Source organism: Ambystoma mexicanum, chromosome 6q, assembly GCF_040938575.1.
Source record: "Ambystoma mexicanum isolate Mex_15411 chromosome 6q, UKY_AmexF1_1, whole genome shotgun sequence".
NCBI classification, from domain to species: domain Eukaryota; kingdom Metazoa; phylum Chordata; class Amphibia; order Caudata; family Ambystomatidae; genus Ambystoma; species Ambystoma mexicanum.
The window spans coordinates 1,609,499,017-1,609,505,386 of record NC_090937.1 but is presented as its reverse complement, the minus strand read 5'-3'; positions in this window follow the sequence as shown (position 1 = coordinate 1,609,505,386).

The following is a 6,370-nucleotide window of genomic DNA, read 5'->3' as shown; positions in this document are numbered from 1 at the left end:
GGAGATCAAAAGTTAGTAGCATTAAACTTCAGAAAGGGCTGAGCTTTTACGGATGTGGAAATGTGATGAGAGAAAGATAAATTAGTATCAAGATGGAGACCAAGGTTTTGAGCAGTGCTAGACATAGGCAGTAGAGAAGGAGGAAAAGAGATAAGAGGGAGGGCAAGGGGGCGGAATAGAATTGGCAGAGAAAAAGAGAACTTCAGTTTTGGTTGCATTCAAAACAAGGAAATGGTCTGATAGCCAGAATTTAATGGCTAGGAGGCAGGAAGTAAGATTGTCATGGATAGAAGGTGAAAAAGAGAAAAAGGACAGAAAAAGTTGAGTGTCATCCGCATACAAGTGATGAGATAACCCAAAAGAAGAAATAATAGCAGCAAGAGGAGAAGTATAGAGAGATAAAAGAAAAGGACCCAAGACAGAGCCTTGAGGAACACAGTGAAGAAGGGATGAAGTATCACAAGAAGACCCATCCCAAGATACAGAGTATGTACGGCTTGATAGATAAGAACGAAACCAAGATGAAACTGAGCCAGAGAAACCAAAAGACAAGAGAGAAGATACAAGTGAAATATGATCTGAGAGATCCAATAGAATGAGGTGAGATGATTGTTTAGAGTAACCTGCGGAGAGCAGTGAGTCACATACAGAGAGAAGAGCAGTTTCAGATGAGTGGAGAGGACGAAATCCAGACTGGAAACAAGGAAGAATAGAGTTATCCATTACAAAAGTTGAGACCTGAGAATAAATAAGACATTCAAATAGTTTAGAGAAATATGAACTAAGAGAAATTGGTCAGAGTTTGAGGGGAGAGAATGATCTAAAGAAGGTTTTTTCAGAATGGGAAGAATTAAGGCATGCTTAAAAGAGGAAGGGAAGGCCGAGGTACGAAGAGAAATAATAAAAAGACTAGTGAGGTAGGAAACTAACAAAGGATAGACCATACGTATGAATAATGAGGGAATAGGCTCAAAGGGAGAACCCATGGGATGAAAACGAGTGAATAGCGAAGAAGAATCTGAATTAATGATCGAAGAAAAAGATGAAATCACTGACGTAGAAGGAGAGGATAGTGGGGGCAGAGGCACAAGAGGAAGAAAATGGTACAATGGCCGTACAAAGAGTAGCCACTTTAGAAGAAAAGTAGAAGGAACGGTCAGAAGCAGTTAAAGTAGAATTAAGTGAATAGTCAGGAGAGGGAGGGGAAGGTTGGCGAGAAAGTGATTAAAACAGACCTGGGATGAGCAGATTGGGGGTGCAAGAGATCAGAATAGTAGGAACGTTTAGATGAGAGAAGAGCATCATCATATAGTGCATGATAGGAAAAAAAGGACAGATATTCTGAATCGGATATAGTTTTATGCCACTGCTGTTCAAGACGACGAAAGGTTCGCCGCATTGAGAAGTAAGCCAGGTTTGTGGTGGCTTCTGAGAGGGTGAAAATGAGGAGACCGGATAAAGAAAATCAAGAGACGGGGAGAGAGAGAATGAAAGAGTAGAAGCTGCATCAACAGCAGAAAGAGAGGTAAATGCAGAATGAGAAGGAAGACCAGAAATACAAGAGGAAAGAAATAGAGGAGTGTCAAAAGCACAAAGATCACAGCAAGAGTATGTGGGTGCATCAGAATTGGCTGAATGAATTAAGGAAAAAGAAGGAATAATAGAAATGAATAAGAAATGGTGATTGGAAGAATAAACAGGGAGAGCGGAAACAAGGATTTAGATAGTGATGAAGTAAAGAGACTGGAACACATGAGAGGGGGGAGTAGGAAGAGCAGAGAGATGATGGGACTCAAGAATAACAAGGACCGTAAGTCAAGTATGTTCTTAGGAGACATTAGACCTAATTTAGTAGAATACTATGACCAAATGGTTTGTCAGATCTGCATGGCCATCGGCATATATTGGTAAGTGGAAAAAGATGATTCTTGGCACCATCAACTAGGGGTGTACCAAAATTTGTCTTTGAGTTACTATTCAGCTGAACTGCAGCTGAAAAGGAGATATTCGGCGGAATACTTAATTATTTTTCACTCGAAGCCGAATAGTTTTTCCTACAAAATACCTTAAGTACTGCTTTGACTGGTGCCTGGAAATATTCAGTCATGTCATGTTACTCTTTAAAAGGATAATTTAACGAATGCTGCTGTCACTTTATATGATTTGGCTGCAGACAGAGCAGGGGTGACTGCTGCTATCACTTTATTTGATTGGCTGCAGACAGAGCAGGGGTGTGAAAGTTCAAACAAAGTCTCAACTCTTCATGTGCTGGAAAGATTGACTTTAATCCGGTGGCTTGCTGGGAAGGGGTGAGCTGAAGCAAACCTTTCATTATTTTTAATGTGCAATGAGATGTCTCTGCTCTCCCTGTATTTTTACAGTTGTAAACCTTTGAGCTGAAACAATAGTATACAAAGTCGCTATTGGAAAATGTTATTAAGTTTAGGGTCTTATTGATTTGCTGATGACCTGTGAGAGTAATCTGAAAGCCAAGTAATATAATTAAGTGGATTAAAATAACTGCCGGAAATAATCAGGAAATTCTAAACACTGAGTAAAATAGCTCAGGGTGTTGTGTGGCTGCAACAAGAAAATGTATTCAGCCTGCAGCCTAAGGTTATGAAGCAAGTAAGATGGCTTAGTGGAAAATGTGCCTGCAGCATAGATGTGCTGGTAATACTGCTTGTAATAATGAAACGTAGGTTACAATCCCTGCCCTCGAACTGTCTCATGTTGGCAAAATGAGTTCCTTTAAACTGGGTAAAAGTGACAGATGTTACTAAACAATGTGGCTATCCAAGGGATTGGGCGTTTGACAAAAACATCTGTGTAACTAAAATGCCCCAATCTGTGGCAGCAGAAATATTCCTCTCAACATTGAGGACTTAAAAAAAGAGCAATATTTGTGTAATAATGATGAGATACAAGTTTACAATTTAGAAACATTGGACCAAATGGATGTACAAGTGAATCAAATAAGTAAAATAAGCATGCAGATGCCAATTAAAGATCTGAAAATCAGCACTTTCCCATCCCTATAGTGTCAGCCCAGAACCATGGAGGACTCGTCATTCCATATATATTTTTAGCTGGTGTCTTTTACCATTCCCCAAAACACCACACACATAACACCACCCGAAAAACAAAGAAACATTCTATCTATAAATTAAAAATGTTTCAAATGCCTCATTCCCACTCACTGCCACAGGTAGAAAGCATGGCTTTAACATCCCAAAGGTTTGTATTCAGTAGCACTTCAGCAGTCAGCAGGGGGCTAATTAATGTAATCACTCTTTTTGTGTTTCAGTGCCTTGCTGGATCCACAAGGCTAAAGATGGGCAGATTGAAAGCACAAGTAGACACATCCCAGTCTCCCCTCACAGTTATTACTCTCATATGACAACTGGATCTTCAGTTTCCTCAGTAATGTTGTTGAATGCTAGTTAATGTTTCACTTCTCTGGTATAACCGCCATATGTTAGGTGCAGCCTAACATATGCTGGCGCTGACATCATATGCCTAACGCTGCATCCCATTGTCTGGTACTGCTCTCCAATGCCACTCAATGCCTCTTACACGTTATAGTCACCACATGGAAGAGACAGTCTACTTTTCAGTGCATCATTCTATGCCAAGTGCAGTCTCAAATTTGTAAGTAATGTTAATCAAAATCAGGTAATAATTCATATTTAAAAGTATATTCATATTCTAGGTATAGCCCCCACAGCCGCAAGTAACGCGCCACCAGTCAACCGCCTGGCTGCATGCTCACTGTGCGGCTTGAAGGTTGCTCCCATAGATGCTAATGCTGACATTCATGCAGTTCCTGGCTAGAGGCCTTGTGTCTGTTGATCTGCCTCCTAGCAACTATGACACACTGTGATTTACCTTTGCTTCTGCTACTTCCTGGTTTTCCTTGAACCTTATGCTTTGCATCAGCACCGTCCTGCTAATGCAGTGAGAATGGGAAGGAGGCCTTCCTACACTTTGGCCCCTGCCCTCACATCAGAGCCCTCTTTACCATAATCCAGGGGTCGGTCACAAGGGCACTGCAAGGCGTGCCAAAGGAGTGGCTGGAATTAGGTTGCAGCTGGTACCCCTTGTGAATTCTGAAATGATGTCCCTGAGCAGAATAACACAACCGGCTCCTTAGCTTCTTTTGGGCTAAAATCTACCAGGAAGTGAAACAATATTGCGGAAATTGTCCCATTTGTCAGGCAACCTTCCTTCTCCCGCTCCATTATATAAAATGTGGGCCCCTAACATCTCCCAAGGATTTAACTTCTACATCCTTGTGCTTGTGGGATTAAGCTACCTGCTACGCAGAAAAACAACACAAAAGAGGGGATGGCTGGAAGGTTTAGAATTAATCTTAAACCTCTGCCATTGCTCTGGGAAACCCTCCAGACCATTGTTCTTTGCCTGCCAAGCCATTGCAAAAGGGAAAAGACCATATACAAATCAGGCTTGGTCCCACCCCAAAAGGGGCAGTCCAGCCTGAACTGCTTGGTCACATCCCTTTAGCACGTACTGCAATCATCCCCAGAAATATTTCTGCCTTATTGGGCCTCATCAGTGAGGAGTAACTTGGGTCTATATGCCCAGCTGGCACAGCACCCACGTCTTAACGAAATTACACCATTACAGCACCCCCATCACTGCAACCTCTGAAAAAATGTGACTTTTATTTTTTATTTCGACTACCTTTACACCACACACATGTCGCGGGTTAATGGTATATAATGCATGTAGGGGAGCTGCTGGGGGGTCTCTCCCCGCATATATATGTGGTGTAAGTGGGGACGAAATAAAATTAAAAAGTCAGCAATTTGGGGGTCAAAGAGATGGGGGGTCAGAGTAATCGTATAGATCCCGTCTGAGCATACCCGTCCCACTGATGCTGACTGCAGCAAAACAAAAGAGGTGATGGCTGGAAGGTTTAGAATTCATCTTAACCTCTGGCATTGCTCTGGGCAACTCTCTAAATCATTGTTCTTCACCTGCCATGCCGTTACAAAAGGGGAAAGACCACAACTGCCTTTCTATGGCATAATAACACTATGCAGCAAAGCAGATCATAAAACAACTAATTCCCAGTGCGTCCTGGGTAGGTTCCCCTCACGAGATCCTCACTGAGCAGGGGTCCACTTTATGTCTAAACTCTGGCCGAGTTGAATTCCCTCCTGCAGATCGACACCCTCTGATCTTCTACATACCGACCCTGTTGGATGGCTTAGCGGAGCTTTTTAATCAGACACCACTATAGCAACTAGATGACGAGGATGCCAAGATGTGTGATGATCTCCTTACCGAGGCCCCTTTCAGAGTACAGAAGACGCCTCAAGCTTCTAGAAGATTTTCCCATTTCAAAATGATATATGGTCGTCCTTTAAAAGAGACTTTGTGCAATGGAAGGATTAAAGTGGGCAACCAGGTGTTGGTTTTATTACTTCCATCAGGGAACAAGCTCAAAGCAGGTTGGCACAGGCCTAACAGAATCATAGGCAAGTCTACCACATCAGCTGGCCCAGAAAATGGAAGACCTCAACATGTCAACACTGATTGCCAACATCAAGATCTACCCTGAACTTGGATTGGCCCCCAATCTGTTAAACAGGAGCCCAGATACATGGAAGACAACCCACGCTGACAATCTTCAGGGCAATCTGACACTCTTCACATGATACAAAATTGCTCCTAAATAAACTGCCCAAAATATTTTTAAATGTACCACTGCCCTCTAGTGGCAAACTATAAACTGCCAACATCAATACATTGGTGCTTGTTGCTGGCATTTGGGGTCGGGACAGCGATTCCCACCTGAAGGTAAGAAGACATCTTGAAATGGGCCTCAGCAGCGCTGGTTCAGCCGGTTCCAGCGTTTTGTCACCCCCTCAACGAGCAGCAGAAATACGCCTCCTTATACAGATGGTGGCTGGCAGTGCACCCTTAAGTACAAAGTGCAAACAATAAAATACAGATGAGCTGCAGAGAGGAGAAAAGTGAAGAGGGCGTCGCAGGAGAGGCACTCGGGCTGGGCTTCACCTCCAACATTTCATGAGACACTGGGTAGCATTCTTCAGGGTCCATTGGCAGAGCCAGCAAAAGGTAGGGCATCGTCCGCAAGCTACACAGACTCTAGGTCAGGGATCTGCAATCTCTAGCTCTCCAGATGCTTTGGACCCAAACTCCCACCATCCTAGCTTGCATGGTCGGGGGCTAAAGTTAATAAAAATGTATAGGGGTAAGGTGGGGGGAAAAAAGGTCAGACTTTTGGTAGTCAGACTTTTGCATTTGGTCATTTCACACAGATCCATGCAAAACATCTAGAGAGACAAAGGTGGCAGACGCCAGTTCTAGGTTTGAGACA